Raw genomic sequence first — 19,472 nt, forward strand, 5'->3', positions numbered from 1 at the left:
ACTGGAGCTTCTATCCTGTCAATCTAAAATTTAGAAGCCAAATTATGATATAGAGAAACCAAAAGGCACCTGGAAAAACTTTGTGGATCATTCATGTATATATACATGTGTTGTATACATAAAGCTATATGGTAAACATAGGAAAATATTATTTTGAAAAACATGATTTCTGCAAAATACAAAGCATAAGATCAAATGAGACAATGATTAGAAATTTGAAGATGCTGATTTGGAAATTTTGTTTTTCATAAGAACTTTGTCTGACTTTTTGATTACCTTGAATACCTCTTCCCCGCAAGTAAGACTGAGAATATGGGTCCAGGTATAAGGTAGCTGACCATGACTTTCTGTACTCACAAAGCAAAGCTGGCCACTCAAACTTGTAAAAAGCCCTCCACCTCTCTTCACACTTCCAAAGGGTTAACTGAGAAGTGATCTATTGTATTCCTGATGGTTTTCTCCAGGGAAAGCCCAGTGGACTCTTTTAGGGGACTCTAAACAATGAGCTCAGTGAGGCTTTTCTGTCTAATTACTCAAAGACAGGGATGCTAAAGAGGAATTAATGACAGTTGACAAGTGCAATTAATAATTATAGCAAAGCCCGGAGTCATGCAGCAGGCAGATGACAATAACGGGGTAGCTGTACATGGCAGCTTTCATCAGTGTGTGCTCTGTGTGTGTGTTTAAAGTGAGAGGCTTTGTGCAGAATGGGCCACGCTTCATGCTGACAGGGTAGGAACTATAATTCAGCAACTCTAATGCATTGAGTCAGTCATATTCTCATTCATGCTCTCTTCTCTCTCTCTCTGCTTCGCCCCCCCCCCCCGACCCCCCCCCCCCCCCGCTCCTCCCTCCTTGCTTTCAGCTCTTCCAATCTGGTGGAAGATGCATAGTGTAACTTAAACAAAACTTAACAGGAAAGAGCTACAGTTTAGCTTGCAGGATCAGCTGGTGACAAAGCTACTTAAAATTCTTGGTGGGCAACTGAGAGAAGGGCCAGGAAAAGGCGGTCGCAGAAGTGAGATTTCCATATCAAAGGGCAAGCTTTGGCTCTGAATGGTAATTAAAGTACCCCAATTTCATCTTTCTGGTCAAGTCATGAAAGAGGAAAAAAATTAGAGAAGAATTTTTCACTCCCTTCAGACTCCAGAAACGAAAGCCGCAAATTAAATGAAAGTTGAGCTAAAAGGTGTCTAACACTTCGATCTTTGCATCTAATAGAAGCTATGAATTTTCTCAAGCATTTATTCAGTTCACATCTTCATTCGGCCTGATTATGAAGGGTATAATGTCTGCTTACGTTTATTGCTCACACATCTTGGGCTTCCTGAGTTTGCAGAGGGTATTAGTTTTCATTACACCACCTTGGCAGTCCCATCATTGGGGAAGGGTTTGTACACTTGGAACAAAACTAACCTGCTTTAAGAATTACTTCTTCAGGTAACAACAACAAAAAAGCATAAACTGACATCATATTCAGTTTTAGATAGCTGTTGCTATGACTTAGCAAATACTTGTATCTCAAAACACTGCAGGTTGGATTTTTATTTGCTATAAATTGTGCCTCTGCTTTCATTGACTGCTGGAGCTATTTTACTGTTTCTTCTTCAACACTCCCATTTCCAAGGTCATTGCTTTATGAAATAATTATTTCAAATTGAAGTATGGGATGTATAAGCAGTTTCACATTTGTTAAAGAAGAATACCACTTATGTTCTGGGAAATAAGGACTTAGAAATCTTGTTTCTTTTTTTTTTGGATGAGATGTTAAACTTGGACCTACCTCTCTATTCGTTAAAGATCATAGAGCTTTTTTTTTTTTTTTTTTTTAAAGAGCCCAGAAGCCTGGCCAAACTCCAATGTAGATAATTACATTCCACCTACCTAATTCCCTAGCTGCTTTAATTGGAAATAATTCCACTCTACTCTGCATCCCCCTTTCTTCTTGTCGTTAAACTGCTTTGTAGCTTCTTAGGCATCTTTCATGAACTACCATAGATCTTCGACCTTCATAGTATTCTTTTGGATTTGGGATAAAATGATTTATACAGCCATGGATTAGTACTTAAAGGTTTGCTCAACACAAAACACAAGCACACAACACACATACATAGCTCTAACTGCATTTCAACTCACCTTCCACAATTACATGGGACCCAGTTTGCTAAGTGGAAATCTGTTTTCATAAGAAGAATTAGTCCATGAATTCTCAAATGGTATTGCTGCTAAACAGGCAAAACTTGGTTTTTAGGAGGTAAAAAGACTTACCCTTTGAGTGCTAAAAGCACAGATACATATACAGTAAATATACAATATATCTTGTGTATGTATTAAAATTTCACAGCGAGGCCTTAAGGGAAAAATGTCTAGAAAGGTTCATCAGGGAGGATGTTAGTGAAAAAAAATAGAGACATTGATTTAGCCCTATAAACACCTGGGTTTAATGACAATAGGGGAGAGAAAGAATGGCAGAGTCCAGAAGAACCCACCTCCACTCTTTTTGCTTGCTTTCTTTTCTTGTTACTCTTCGTTTGTCATTGAAGTTTGTGATACAAATGAAGAACCAGTGTGATCTGTTACTCTTTCTTACTGCTTCTCAAAAAGTGACATGGTTGGACCATGGAGTGGAGTGATGAATGATGGAGGAGATATATGCTAAAGGAAGCACTTAATAGAAAAAGGGTAATCAAATTAGAGCCAAGGAGAAAGATCACAAACAACATTAAAAGTATAATATATTAAATCCTATATTATATTAGAATTAGCATTGTAAAGATAGTAGGAAATATTAGTTACATAGATATTTTAAGGAAGAAAAAGTATGCATAATCTTCTGGACTTTAGTAAAGAAAACAATGAAAACAATAAATTAAATTAAATTCAAAGAATGGGTTGAATATAGTGACGCATTTTCTGACTTTCTCTTCCAAGAGAGTGTACTGAGTCTGGAATATCACAAAAGAGTTAAGAATATTTAAAAACTCTGGGCAGATGAGACCCTGAGTCTATCTAGTTCAGTATTGTACAGTGGCACCAAGAATATATTATATGAATACATTGTTAGCCTATAGGTCAAACAGAAAATGTTGATAACACCCAAATAACTAACTGTAGCTTGGAAAGCAATGGATGACATGTTGGTGATGATGGTAGTGGTAATGGTGGTGGTGGTGGTGATCATACTGATGTGACGTGAGCTTTGAGTCAGGAGATGTTTAAGCACTTTCCTTATATTAGCTAGTTTAATTCTCTCAAATACCCTGAGATAGTCCCTTTAGCCATCATCTCTATTTTTATTGACGAAGAGGATATGGCATGGATAGTTGAACAACTTGCCAAAGAACTATTTTTGAGTTTAAGGATTACAATAGCGCATCATCTACAAAGCTTTATTAGGACTTTATAATCTTGTTTTTATTTCCATTGTCTTAGGAAGGATTAAATACCATGATGAATAACAGAAAATATAATACTATCTGTTCACAGGAAAATATAGGGTTTTCAAGGTTTTATGAAATGATCTTTTTATTTTCCTTTCCAAAGACAAACTATGTTCAGATTTTTACTTTGAAGTGTGCTCCACATTCTTTTTATATGGTAACTCATTCAATTAATTGGGGAATTATAAAGTCAATCTTAAAAGATATCTGTATAGGAATTTCCCATTCCTGTTTGAATAGACACTGTGTTCTGGCTTCTCTTTTGTTTTGCCCTTTCCATCTTTGCCTTAAAGGCAAAAAAAAAAAAAAAAAAAAAAGACTTGAGGGGACTTCCAGAGATGAATAAGATCTATTGTGTCTTTTGTACCATTTCTAGTTCAGAGTTTACTAGATAAGTTTTCATGTGTGGTTCCCATGTTGGTATCAATAATTAATCAATCAAAGAAAGATAAGATCTTAGATCCTTTTCAAATTATCTGCAAACTTTCAGAATAAAGAAGTGGGGAAAAAAAAAAAAGAGATGTAATTGTGTTTCTCCAATCCTGTCTATGAGGAGCTGGGCAGGAATTTAAATAATAATCTTACTCTCTAACAAAAGTTTGTGTCTGAACTGCTTGGTAGGGACACAATTGCCTTCTGTCTCCTGGCTTTCTCTTTGTTCCCATTTCTTTCCTTTTTCCTTTTTCTGGTCTTTCTTTTCTTATCTCAACGTCTCAATGTATCTCTCTTGTTTCCTAGCTCAAGTGCATCATTTTCTGCTATTGTGCTTAAAAAACTTGGCTGCAGGGGCTCTGAAATGAATAAAAATGTAATCCTCACTGTGCCCATTGTGTGTTCTCATTTGTTTTTGCTGTATCGATTTATCAGCGGAGGGAAATTACTTGCTGGAAGAGAGGATGCCAGTCAGAATGACATTTATTTCATAGTACAAGGAGGCTCTCCAGCGTGTTTCCATGTAACCCAGATATTGGAGCTGTAAAAGGGCTTGTAACAAGGTTTAGTGCTATGATTAGATCGTGTGGAGCACCTTGCTTTCATAACAACAGGCACTCTGCAGGAGCTAGGGCCTCGGGTTATGGTCAACCCCCTCTTTTTTTTTTTTAAGCATAGACGCAGAATTCAACAATTCCCTCTCCACCTAAACTGTTTCTATTCCAAAAGCCAAATCTTGCAGACTTATAAGAATAAAAGAGTTATATTTTTAGATGCCTAAAGCCTTCAGAACATCAAATTAAATGCAAAAATAGATGAAACACTTGCCTATTAATCCCCTTAACTTTTTTTTGGCCTTTTTCCCCTTTATTTTAGAGAAATTGTTCCATTTTAATTCACCAAAGCAAATCTTTTCATTCAGTGATTGTAAGTTACATGTGCTCAAGGCTACCAATTACCTGTGAAACCAAACACATTCTCTATGTAAAAACTAAGGCAAGTGTGGCAAATTTTACAGCAACTGTTTTGGGCTTAGATACTTAGAGGTAAAATTTCATAGGTCTTTGCTTTTATTCTTGTAAGCCTTTAATTTAGGAAATTAACTGGTTTCGTTGTCTTCTGAATTTTCCATAGATCTGATATAACTGCAATTTTTCATGGTCATTTTTTTAATCCTTTATAGAATGAGAGAAATGAGTCTGTTTTCTAGGGAACTGTGTTCATTTTTCTGAGTGTAGAGAAGATATTTTCTTTTTTGCCCATCTTCTTTTCTTCTCATTGTCAAGATTTGTTCATTTTATAATGTTGAGATCTGTACAACGGAAACAGTAAACTTAAGCTGGTAAATTAGAAAGAAAACTACTTTTTTTTTTTTAAGCAGTGCTTCCTTGAACTGGGTTTGTGTTACGAGGTATATTGTGCTCTGATAGAATATATGCCGTGTAGATTCCTTTCTAAAATATTTGACAAGGGACTTCACTAGTTATCCAGTCAGTGGTCCAGACTCTGTGCTTCCATGCAGGTGGTGCAGGTTCAATCCCTGCTGGGGGAACTCAGAACCCATATACCTTTTGGCATAGCCAGAAACAAACAAACAAGCAAACAAAAACAAACCAGTGATCTAATCTTTAAAAAAAAAAATGACCAGCTGAATTCAATAAGGACTGGGATCTTTTCCTGTGCTTAGTCCCTCCGTTGTGTCCAACTCTTTGCTTCCCTATGGACTATAGCCCGCCGGGCTCTTCTGTCCATGGGGGATTCTCGAGGCAAGAATACTGGAGTGGGTTGCTATGCCCTCCTCCAGGGGAGCTTCCCAACCCAGGGATCAAACCCAGGTCTCCCACACTGCAGGTGGATTCTTTACTATCCGAGCCACCTGGGAAACCCTCAAATTTAGTTGTAAAATTTAATATAGACTGTCAGACCAGAGGAGACAAGGCAATATGTGTGGTATCTATTTTATTATGATTTATTAAATATAGAGAGTCATTTTTGGAATTCAGTTGAGTCATCTAAATATTGAGTGAGGGAATAAAAACTACTGTTCTAAGTCATACCTCTGACATATAGTTCAAGATTGCTGTTGTTCAACATTTGTATGCTTTTGGATGTGAGTTAGATACAAAATTAAAATTTTATCAGCTCCTTAAAAATTAGGATAAGAATGAACCAAGATAATTTCCTAAATACCAGGTTGATAAGAATAATAGCTAAGAACTGTTATTTATCTTGAAGAAGTACATACAGTAGGTTTAATTATACAAAGTCTTAGTAGAAGTAAGTCTTTGTGTTAATCTCAGTTGACTCACTCAGCTTCTGTCTGCTACCCAAACAGTGTACAGTTCTCTTTTGAGCCTTCCAGTATAGAACAATATAGCTGCCAACTCTAGGAGATTTAGTCCTGGATGTTGGTTTTTACTGTAATACTCAGATGTTAAGTTTAACTAGAAAAGATTACAGGAATTATAAAGGACAAGTGATCTGGAATCTGATTTTTCACACTCTGAATGGAAAGACCTTCAATTTGAGAGCCGGTATACAATACTCAGAATTGTAGGCCTGCCTCTGTTAAGTGCCTTTCAATTAGAGTTGTTGGGAATGCCCAGGGGAAAGGTAGGGCGTTTAAATTAAACATATTAGACCTTGGCATATATTCTCAGAATTGGAATTCTATTTCGGTACCTTTAGTGATAATTCTTAATGAACTTACTTTGTATCTTTGAGTAAGTTGACACGCTAAATGACTGGGCATCATATTTGAAAAACTACATTAAAATGGAGTTTTGAAAAACCCAATTGTCCATGTTGTTCTTTGTTGAGCTTTTTGAATTCCAAGATGTTTCAGAACTTCAAAAGGAAATGCTGCGGCCTGTAGATTTTTAACAAAATCCTACAATGGCTGAACCTTTCAGCAAATCTGTCAGCTTCTCTGTTCCAAGGACAACTGCAGTGTCATTTTCTGCTCCTGCTGATATTAATGGAAAACCAACCTTTTGACATGTTTAGGCTGTGTCTCAAAAGTTGTCTGTCTTACAGGGGTAATAAAGGTTAGAAATCACTAGCTGCAAGTGATTTGTGTCTTAACTAAAATTCCTTCCATAAGACCTGCTTGGAATAGGTAGCCATAAATACTGCAGTGATGATGTAAAATGTGCGAGGTGAATAAATTATATGGGGAAGATGCTACCTGGTAAATTTATATACACACACAAACACACACACAGAACAAAACTTTACTATTACAGACTTTCAACTTTCAATTTGTGCTACTGACAGCAACTTTATTCTGCTGTACTTCAAACTGGAGTTGGTTTTGAAAATAGGCAGTTTAAATAGATTTCTGAAGTCTTATATCTTGGCGATTTTACTATTTCCTAACTCCTATGATCTCTCATTCTCTGAATTTAAACTGGACATATGCCCACTTCTGTATCTTAAGAAACAGGGTTTCCTTGTGGTCTAAAGACCACAATACCATTTCCCTTCTTTTTTTCTTTTCCTGTAGGAAATCAACTTGAATAGAAAGGGAAGAAAAACACTAGTATCAGAAATAAGTACCAGAACAAAAGTGTTCTAAGGGTACTGCGTGAAATAAAAGGCCATTTAATTTGAATGTGATGGTAGGTTTTTAGTGGTGAGATGCTGAAGTAAATGTGCAAGTATGGGACCTGTTTTATTTCAGAGAGGTGGTTTCCAGCTACAGTGGTTCCTTCTAGGCTGATCAGTGGCATGGTGGCCTGGGATCTCACCCCACTCTTTGTGATGCCATGTGATTGTGAAGCAACGTATGTGAACTTGCCTGGTTGACAGCTGTCAACTGTAAATGGCCATATGTAATGATGAGTAAAGTTGCTGTCAACTGTCAATAGGCCATATGTAATGATGAGTCAAGATTCAGGCTGCTTTCTGATTCGGTGTAAGAATAGAAATAAGAAACAACACTGAAACCTACCCCTGAAAGGTCTAAGACAGGTATTCTATTTTTAAGGGGCTTGTGGGAATCAACACTTGTGTGCCCCCTATTTCTCTGTAGACTCCTTTTCTCGCTGTATGAGAAAATTTTTGCTCATTCATGCCTGACTCTGAACTGAATGGAAAGAGTCTTATCAACCTTACAAATCCAAGACCAGAACCAGTGATTGCCCAGGGGGACATTCAAATGGGAGGGCATTTGGTTTGTAGGGTAAATACAAGCCTGTGAAAGAACTCTTTGTAGTCAATCTCCCCTCCACAGTACAGAAGGAAAAAAAAAAAATCATTCAAGACTAAGCAGTTACCAGGCTCTATTCTTAGGCTCTGTTCTAATATGATGGGCAAGTATGGAAGTATTGCTTTGGGACAGATATTGTCAGTCCAGAGAGATGATCAATGGCAAAGGAATCCTGGACTTGTAAGGCTGCACAAGCCATTCTTTAGCATCTTTTCTACTGAAGGGACATGTTTTTAACCACCAGCTCCACAATCAGTCACTCTTGTGTGATTTCTTAGACTTTCACTGAGTACCACCTGCATTTGATCATTTTAACAAAAAGATCCTCTTCATTATGTCTTTCACGACTTTCATACGTTCACTCAGAATGAAATATTGTGGAAAACACAATCAAGTAGTCTTAACCACGTTAGAGAGAAACACTCTGGAGAGAGAGATGATAGACATAAAGAAGCTACAGTTGGATGATGACTGTCAAAGAGAGAGAGTGAGTGGACCTAGCAAGGCTAAACAGAGGAAAACAAGAAAGAAAAAATCAGCTTCCTATTTCCTCCTACGAATAAAGCAGTGGGTACCATCTATTTTTGCCTCCCAGCTCCCTGACTGCTACAATCTATTGAATGTGAAAGTGGCTCAGTGGTGTCTGACCCTTTGTGACTCCATGGACTGTAGCCTGCCAGGCTCCTTCGTCCATGGAATTCTCCAGACCAGAATACTGGAGTGGGTAGCTGTTCCCTTCTCCATGGGATCTTCCCAACCCAGGGATCGAACCCAGGTCTCCCGTATTGTAGGTGGATTCTTTATCATCAGGGCCACCAGGGAAGCCCAAGAATACTGGAATGGGTAGTCAATCTGTTTACCTCAGGAATGTTGGTTCTCTGAGCCTGGTGTTTGGGGAGCCACTCTAAGAATTTACTCTCCAGAGGTAAATCACCGCATGTCAAACCTGGATCTCCTCTGCAAGTCTCCCATCCAAAGTCCATAAAAAGTGCTTCCAGAAAATTCTGTTCTTCCCATTTTTCCTCCTCTGAAAAGGGTGGTGCAATACAATTTCTCCTCAACCATTTATTTTCTAACAAGTTCAGTAAAATTTCATCTGAAACAATTAGCTCCAGAAAGACTTTTCCTGGACCCTAAACTTTAAGAGACAATATGGGGAGAAATTTTATAGGAATTGACTCTTGGCTTGCTTTTTAAAATGCTCTAAGAGCTCCTTATGGCTTTTTAGTAAAGCCTTAATATGCCCACAGGGCTCTGCTTCTCTGGCTCAGCCTTATCTTACAGTGTTCTTTGCTTCAACTGCTCTGATCTTTCTTTCCACTCCTCGAGAGTCTCAAGCTCTTTCCTGCCCCAGGACTTAGCATGAACTCTTCTCTTTCTGCCGCTGTCTTTGTGTGTTTTCTGTTTCTCTCTCTTTGTCTCTGACTATTTGCCTCTCTCACCCTATCTCTGTCTGTCTCTTTGTCTCTGCCCTTTTTTTATTTGTCTATTTATTTGTCTCTGTCCCTATCTGTCTCTCATGCTTTTAAACCACCCTCACTATGTTCTGAGTGAACTCATAGTCGTCAAACAGATTTTATTTCAAGCCTAAGTTCTTCAAGGAGCCTTCCTTAAGTCTGAGTCTAGCTATGGTTTCCTTATTATCCATCCTCATAGTACCTTCCTTTCTACCAGAACTGTCTTGCTCTGGAATTACCACATACTCATCTTTTTGTGGTTAGTGAGTTAATGTCCTTCTCCCTTCCTTGGAGCTTTGAGTTCCAAGCAGAGACCAAGCCTTTCTTTCTCCCCTGTCTCTACCTCCCAGCGCAGGGTTTGGCAGAATGTATATATACACACACACATTGTACTAATGAGTGCTCCTTCTGTGGCATCTCCAAAAGTAAATCACTCTTGTTGATAGCTGATACATTTCTCTTTTCTTGAGGAATAGACATACTTTTTATTACTTTTAATGCTCTTTTTATATGCCATTATATTTCTATTTTGAAAATGATTGATAGGAATCTTGTAATTTTTTATTCCCAGTTGCTAGAACTTCTCATGTTTTGACATGACTATTTCATAAATCTTTTCTCTTTTACCTATAGTCTTTTTACTTTGTATTTCATTACAAGCTATCTCAAAACTTTTTGGAAATATTTAGGGGTGTCTGATAATAAATAAGTGAGGTGAATCCACCCCAGGCAAGCTCATTTCCTTACAATTATAGTGGTGTTTTAATACTTTATTCTTTTGTAAACATGGCCCAAGAAGAATTTTGGTTTTTTTTTTTTTCTCAATTTGTGGGAAACATTTAAAAAATATCTTTTACTTTGCACCTGTACACTACTTCTCTTCCAAGAATATTTAAGCTTTAAGCACTTTCCAATCATTACTTGATTAGCTGCCAACATTCAGTGTTTATAATATGGTGGAACTGAGGCAAAAAGAGCCAAATTTTTAGAATTAAAAAAAGAAAGTTGATAACATGAGAATGTATTCCTGGCTCTTAGTCTCTTGCAGTTTCACTCAGGTGGTATGATACTAGGGTGATAATCATTGATGTGGAATTATTATTTTAATTTCCTTGAGCTGTTTTTTTAGTTTGAAACATTGAAGTTTTATATGACTGACAGTGACTGATATGATCATTATAAAATATTGCACTTCTAACAGTCTTTTTGAATAATCAGTATTTATAAATAATTTGAGAAAATCAACAGGAAAAACAATATTCAAAAAAATTAAAATAAGCAATTTTTAACAGTCAACGTGATGTGATACCTAAGTAGACATTTTATGAGAAATATTATTAAAATGTAAGATTCAACAAGATTAAAACCAAAATTTTTAATGTATATGCATACCAACTACATAATGTTGAAGGTATAGATGTCATGGCCAAAGGCTGAACTTGGCTCACATCTGAAATGTTCACTCAATGCTGCTGCTGCTAAGTTGCTTCAGTCGTGTCTGACTCTGTGTGATCCCATAGACAGCAGCCCATTAGGCTCCTCTGTCCCTGGGATTCTCTAGGCAAGAATACTGGAGTGGGTTGCCATTTCCTTCTCCAATGCATGAAAGTGAAAAGTGAAAGAAAAGTCACTCAGTCGTGCCCGACTCTTAGTGACCCCATGGACTGCAGCCCACCAGGCTCCTCCGTCCATGGGATTTTCCAGGCAAGAGTACTGGAGTTGGGGGGGTGGGGGTCACTCAATGCTAGACACTGATATTAGTGCTTAGCAGATGAACTAATAAACACAAAATACTTGATACATATATAATTCTTCATTGAATCCATTTTCTCTTTTGGTTAAATAGAATGTTGAATTTTTCATAGGTTAAGACAGAAAAAAGTCTAAAATGGATATTTCCTTCTTTCTGTAACTAAAGGCAGAGGAAGCCAGCAGAGTACAAAGCTGCCTACATTGGCTTCTTATGTATCTCTAGGCTCCATTACTATCTGCATGTCTCAAATCAACCCCTGGGAAGTCATCTTTCTTTAGGCTGTAACAGAGCACCCCTGGACTTTCCACCCAGATCAACTCTAAATTATATGGCAAACTCATAGACTCGAGATGAGTGAAGTACAGTACAACAGGCAGCGTGGGAGAACTTTCTTCTTTCTCTGTTTCTGCCTCCAAATAGGGGAAACAATGGTTGGTATAAAGCCATCAACCTTTACACCAACTTACAATTGGAATCTTCACAACACATGACAGAAATGACTGCACACACGCATACAGCACTGTTGGATGGTCGTTTTGATCAGTTTGCAAATTAGTAACAGAGGCACAGAGACCATAAATGGAAAAGAAAAACATGAGGTTGTTTTGGCTACTTCAAAATTAGGAATATTGCTAGTCAGGTGGAAGTTCCAAGTATAGTTCAGTGTATAAACTGTTATTAAATAATACTGGGACCTTACTCTGGTGTTATGTTAAAGGACTTTCAGTAGATACAGTTATAAACATAATATGTTTATACCTTAAAGTTACATAATAGCTACATGTATACATCATGCAAAATCTTGTTTTCTTGTGTTACGTGGTTAGTTAAATCATTAATATTACTATTCTATGAAGCGTTAGGGTTTTTAGAATGATTTTAGTTAAATATTATATGCAAATAATACATAAAGAGTAATACATGGATTGGTTACATGAAAAGAGGATCATTCATAGAAAATGAAAAATTAACAAATTAACCAGTTAAAGTAAAATAGTTCATGTTTGGAATAACATTTTTAGTGTTAATTCTTTTTCTTCTTGAATTACTAAAGAATGTATTATTGAGCATTTCCTACTTTTAATGGTTTGGTTATGGTTGAGATAAATATAGAAATTGCTGTTATTACCTTAAATTGGAGTATTATTTATATATTTATAACATTCAGCAAAATATATTTTACGCAGAAAACATTATAGACTCTGAAACAAAGGAAATAATAGAGATTATTTATAAGCTGGCAACAGAAATAGAGCTTTGTTTGTTAAAACCTTTATAATACATCTCTAGTAAATTATGCATTTATCTAAATAATATATGTTTTATGATATAAAAGTAAATTAGCTAGAGTTCCCAGTTCATGGGGCTATACATGTATTTTAAAATTTTTGTTGCTTTCTTTCTGATTATAAAAGAAAAACTTATAAAACTAATATTCAAAGTAATGGAATTACAAACAAGAAAGCAAAAGTCTCCACAATTGCATTTTTTCCAGAAATAACCACTTTAATAGTGTGTCTTATATCCTGTTACTGTATATAAAGATATCTCCCCCAGCTCCTTAAAATGGTGTCATAATCTTAATTTTGTGTTGATTGACATAAGAGTTATTTTCCATTATTTCCTTTGGCAAATTATGTTACAAATGAATATTTTTATTCATGTATCTTAGCACACTTAGGTGATTATTTTGATAGGATAAATTACTAGAAGTAAGAATTAGTGAGTTTAAACTCTTATACATTTAGAATTTTCACACATGCTGCCAAATTGCCCTCAGAAAGAGTACAACTTTATACTCTCACTCACTATATATGAGGATTTGTTTCCCTCCCAGCTATTAGCACTGTGTCTGGTCTTTTAAAATTTTATCAGTTGGATAGAAAAGTGATATTTCATTGCAGTTTTAATTTCTTTACTTTGGTTATTACTGTATATACATGTTTAGAATAGAATAGGATGGTTTAAGAAGAGGAAACAAGCTATATTTATACAGTTCAGTGTGAATAAAGATCAGGTTGGTATAGAAAATTGAAAATGGGCCTTTCATATTAGTGTATTTCATACAGTGTTTACAAAATGCCCTCATTTTTTTTTGTAAAAACAGTTTGCCTATCATCATATATACATTGAACCATTTGCTTCAGTGGAGCAATGTGCAGAACTGTAGCAAAACCTTTTTTGTAGTGAAATTATTTTAATACTTTTCAGGCAAGAAATTAGTTTCATCAAGAACATTGATTTAATTTAGAAGAGATGCAGTATTTATAGCCATAGCCAGGTTAAACATTTTCCTCCATTTCTATATCAGAAAATAGCTTCTAACCAGTATCTAGCTCCAAATCAATTAGTTCAGTTTAAGGTTTTCAAATTTTATTAATACTCTTCCCATCTTTATGACACTTCTTTCTCTGTGCAAACCTTTGAGTTTCTTCCCCTAAGTTTACAAAATAGACAAGATGACTTTTGATGACCAGCTGACAGGCCCAAAGAAAAGATTGCAGTTTTGACGATAATAAATTATTTTGGTTTACAAAGATGATTCACAGGTTTTTAACCAAAACCTTCTGGTCTTCTTAATATTACTTTTCCTAAGTGTCCCAAAGTTCATTACCAAATTAAAATTGTCTACAGTAAGAAAGCTTATTTTCTTTTCAATGGCTTTAATAACAGCCAGAGATTTTTAGCAACTGGTTGATTTTTGTGAATCATCCAATACTTGCTATATTTTAGAAATATAAATTGAAGGGAAATCCAGAATACTGATATCCTGCAAATGTAACTTTGCTGTTTGCCAGACCTGCAAGTTGTAGATTTTAGCTACACAGTTTTTGAGTAGAGACTGAAAGTGAAGTAAATTTTCCCGTGTCTTCTGCAGGGGCCTCTCTGGTCATCTGAATGTTGCAAACTAGAAATGAAGCTTTGATCCATGGAGCATACCTTATACAACAATAGTGAAAGTAGAATATGGCTTTTATTTGTTACTGAGCTTCATTTTAGATAATCTCAGGATGTGAACCTTAGTTCTGATTTAAGAGGCTTTCCTGCCGAAGTCATGGCCAGTAACAGAGTGGGAGTTTGTTTTCAATTCTCCTAAATTTTGTTCTTAATGTGAGAAGTATTTTAAGTTTTAAATTTTCACTGTAATTATTTTAAATCATAAAATAGGGACAAGGAGGATTTTGTAATCAAATCAGGCAAAGTCCCTCCTATATTTAAAATATGAGTATCTATATTGAAATTATTTTAAGTTGTGCCCAAAGCTATGTTTATTGAACTAGTAAGAAAATATCTTGTTGTTTTAGATGTGTTGATATACTCTGGTATTATACTTTATTTTTTAATTGCAAATAATATGGCTTAATTATAACTAAGGGAAATCTTGATAATGAACCTTACATTCTTTGCAGTAATATCCAGGTGTGCTTGGGCATTCTCTACTGTTAAAGATTTGTTAAAACTGAAGGAGGGGATTAAAAGTTCATCTAATCAGTATTTCTGTTTCATGGTAACACACGTAAACCATTATGCTTAAGTGAAACTCTAACCATGTCAAAGAGGATTGATAATCTATTCTCAGTGAATACTTGAGTTATACATTGTTTTTAAATCATGCCATTAAGAAAAATCAATACAGTAATAAGTATCTCAAGTTAAAAATGTGCATTGCCTATTAATTTTTCTGGACAAACAGAATGACCATGTGAAAAGCAACCCCGTCACCATAGATGTTGTTTAATAGTAACAGCCACTTAGTGGAATCACAGTATTTTACATGCGAATTTCCTCTGTTTGCCACCAAACGAAAAGTGATCTGGGGTGAAATTTAGCTTTCAGTCTTACCAGTCTTGAGATATATAGTTAGACACTAGTTTGGGATAGAAAGTGAAGTTTGCCTTTATACTGATTTTACTGGGGGAAGGAAAGAGAAGCTAATCTAAATAGGAATTTGGCCAATGAAACAGTAATGTGTAAAATAAAGAAGTTGAATACTTTGCATGTGTGTAAGGATTTAATTTTGTCACCTGAAAGTGTTGGCATTTGACTTGAAGACACAGTGTAGCCAAATTACCATACATTGCATTTGTGTACAGAAAACTGATTGTTTTTTGGAGAGATGTAGTTTTTTAGAATTTGTTGCAACTTGACACAGTGAATTTTCAGTATTGACAAATGAAGAGCAAGAAGCAAACAGCGGTGAGTGAGGTGTTAATGGTCTGCCATTGAATTACCATTGACCTCCTACTAAAATCAGAATTTTAATTTTAAGCTTGAAATTTGGCTATATCTTACACATTAAAGAAAAAGAAAACACCTTAGATAAACTAAAATGATTTTTTGAGACAGGTTAATATGAATACAGCCACTACTTGGGGGTTTTATTTTTTAAAATGAATAGTCAGGCAGTAAATAGGATTTCAGGCTATGTCACATTTAAGGATCTCTTTATATAGTGCCATAACTTTATGTGTATAAAAAGATACATACATTTTGCTAAAATTAGCATAAGGCCTCTTATCTGGGGCTGCGTATTCCCTCTGTGGCAATACAGCTTTATTTCTTATGCCTTCTATACCCTCATCAAGCGTATATACTTGGGACATTGGCTTGAAAGGGAATGGGCAGGTTAAATCTCCTTTTTTTAAAAAAAAATTTTTAAATGGCATAAAAATAAATTGTAGGGGTGTCTTCAGACATTCTGAACCATCTTCGGGCTCTGAGATAAGACTTTTCCTAGTAGAAAACTTTGTTTTCTAGTCTTTAGCCATTTCTCTTCTGAGTGTTAGATTAGACATTTCCAAGCGTTTGTCTGGTGTGAAGTTTTTCAGGTGATTTCAGTTTAATGCAACCAGATAATTGTAGCTCCAGGGCTTAGTTAGGTTGTAAAGCTGCTAATCCAGACAATATTACGCAGTCACATGTTGTGCTTATAGGAGACACCCCTGCCTCTGCCTTTAATGATCTCTCCCCATGCTGGCGATTTTGAGTTTCAGAAGCCCTATAAAAATGAGGCACACTAGGCCAAGATTAAGTCTGGACAAAAGAAAAGTAGAATATGCAGTTTGGGGCAACAATGTGAAACCTTAAATCTTTTGACGAAGATAAAATTTGATATCTTTGTGGCATTAGCTGCTGCTTTATCCCTTACCGTTCTTAAGAAAATGTAGTATAGAATTTGAAAACTGTGTCTTCTTTTTTGTTTAAATGAGCTCCTGCCATAGCAGCTATACTCCAAGCATTTATAAATAGTTTAATCAATGACTGCAGTTACTCTGAGTTATTTAGAGGGATGCTCCCTTTTAGTGGAGTGCAGTAATTCACTTTCCATATTTATTCCACTCAGAACCTCTTCTGAAGAGCAGTTGTAATGCAATATTAAATAATTATAATGTTGGGATTCTGAAGGTTGTTACCTTTATCTCTCACCCTGACCAAAATTTGGTAGTTCTATTGTAGTTAATATAAAAACAGATGCTTATAAATAAAAGGCGCATCTCTTCATTTGTCAAACGTTTGTTAGCTCCTGTGGTTCACAGGCTGAGGAACAACTGGGAAATAAAACAACATCCAGGAAAGGCAGTTTATATGTGATTAAGCCTTTTTATTCTCTCATCAGATGTTAGAGATGGGTAGACGTCCTGCTTTAGAGTACACTTCAGGATGGCACGTGCGAATGGGAATTAGGATTCTATTATGTCCAAGGCTAAGTTCAGGATTTGGACAATGTAAAATATGTAGGATCTAAAAGGACAGAAAAGCAGTTAGAAATTGAGAGCCCAAGCACTGGCTTCATTCAGGATAACAAGTCACCTCGGGGCAGGAAGACTGTCCTCTGCAAAGTGCTTAGCACAGGGTTTAGCTCCCTGTAAGACAGCTTTTATTCCTTGCTTCCTCTTCCCTTCCCCCGTTTTTCATCTCTTCCTCCCTGCCTCCCTCTGCCTCTCTACTATCTATCGTGGCAGGAAAGGATGTACTATTTTACTCAAAAAAATTTTTTTCTTTTTGTTTTTTTTTTGGTGTGGACGATTTTTAAAGTCTTTATTTAATTTGTTACCATATTGCTTCTGTTATTTTTTCATGATTTTTTTTTTTTTTTTGGCCTTGAGGCATGTGGGATCTTAGTGCCCTGACCAGGGATGGAACCCACACCCCCTGCCGTATTAGAAGGTGAAGTCTTCCTGGACCACCAGGGAGGTCCCCTATTTCACTCCTAAAGTGTCCTCATCTGTAATCCATTCTTCCACTAACTTTATGTTTTCCAAAACCTTCCTGTTTTGGTGCATTAGCAATTATACTGAATCTCTTTGTCATTCTGGAAGGAGTTTACCAAAAAGGGAATGGGCAGTTTTGACTTGTATTTTTTGTACCTTGGATTACAGGGAGATTTGTTCCTCTTCAGCTGAAGTTGCCAACATCATGGCCATTGAGTTGCTTCTTAGTTGTTGTGACCCAGCAGGGTCCTCTCTGGGCTGTGAAGAGGAAGGATCAGGGATGCCTAGAGACTGTGTTGGCCTTTCCATTTCCCCTACCCTATCATTTTCCTTCATAGTCTCAAAAGTTGCCACTGTCCACAGTGGTACAGAATGCATAAATACATGGCAGTACTGTTCCATTAGAGGTGGTCGTGACAGTGGGAGAGGGGCTGTAAAGAGGGAAAAGAAAGTAAGAGAAAAGAAGCCACTGTTCTTCATTTAAACATGTGGAAATATTCCATACTTTGCATTAAAAAAATATAGCTGCTATATTTGTTATCCTAAATTCAAATTAGTGTGGACTGACTTGATCCATTCTGGTCATCGTTCCACTTTGAATGTCAAAATTTTAAAATTTACTTAAAATGTATAATTTTGCTTTAATGATATAACTTACAAGGTGATCATCATTTGCACTTGATGCTATCTATGGAGGATATGGGAAGTACTGGACAAAGATACTCCAGAATAACATTGTAGGGTAGCTGTGTGAACAAAATTTTTACATATGAAATAAGTAAGTAAATGAAATAGTAAATGAGTTTTAAATAGCTTATTCCTGTTTTGAAAAGTACAGCTTGTTTATTTTAAATATTTAATAATTTTTTTATTGATTGTTGCTTTACTTATTAAAAGCAACTTTAAGGTAGGTCTATAGGCTTAGAGCTTGAATTATTCAAATTGTAAGTTAGTTGGAAGACTATTACAAAATACAGTTGGACTTCTAATTGTTAGAATGTTTATTGTTATTATACAGTATTCTATATACATGAATTAAACTTGCTTTATTAATAACTTTGGTATTGACTAATTAAAGTTCAGTTAATAAATTGAGGTTCATTTGGTTCCATATCAAGTAACCTAGTTAGCTTACTTTTTTAAATTGTGGAATATTGGAGCATCATAATGGCCCAAGTCTTGGATAGACAAGATCCAGTGTAGCTCTGGTGAACTTGCCTCAGGAAGAGTTAATGGACACCTCTCTAACTCCAACCCACCCCAGTACCACCCTGCTCAAACCAGTGAAGTGATTCAGCTGCCCTGACTTCCAATGGATCCCTGAAATGAAAACATTTATTCAGACCCAATGACGTACTTAATTCAGGATATACATAAACCACCAGGAGATATACTCTGAAGTTATTGTACCAGTTTCTAAAGAAAAGCAGCAATCTATTGGCAACCATTTCATTTTCAAAAGGTATTTGCAGCTTTAATGTTCAAGAGACTTTGACAAAGTTCCTTGTTACTTTTCCCACCTGATACCCTATTCTAAGCTTCTGGACTCACCAAGCATTCCACATCTATTTGGGGGGTTGTATTCATAGATACCGACTTATTATTTTTTTGGCAGAGGTTGACCTTTCACTGAACACCGCAGTGTTTATTACTCTCACCTGCTTCAATGCTCTTGTAGCACCCTATCTGAATAATGCCAAAAACGCAGGCTAGTGTCGTTATGGTTAGAGGCTGAAAACTTTCAAAGAAGAAATGGTGTCTGATAAATGTCTTTTATTGCCAATCAAGTGCTTTGCAAACTTGTCCAGCTCTGCCTCTTGTGTATATTCCTCCCCTGGTTTCCAATGCTGCTTTTCAGATCCTTCTAATTAGAAGATAAGGAAACGATAACCAAATAGCCCTGTGTATATATATCAGGCAGAGACTTGCTGAGGCGGGGGCAGCTGCAGTGAATCAGGTTTCAGATCT

The sequence above is a fragment of the Budorcas taxicolor genome, chromosome 5 (genome assembly GCF_023091745.1).
Source record: "Budorcas taxicolor isolate Tak-1 chromosome 5, Takin1.1, whole genome shotgun sequence".
NCBI classification, from domain to species: domain Eukaryota; kingdom Metazoa; phylum Chordata; class Mammalia; order Artiodactyla; family Bovidae; genus Budorcas; species Budorcas taxicolor.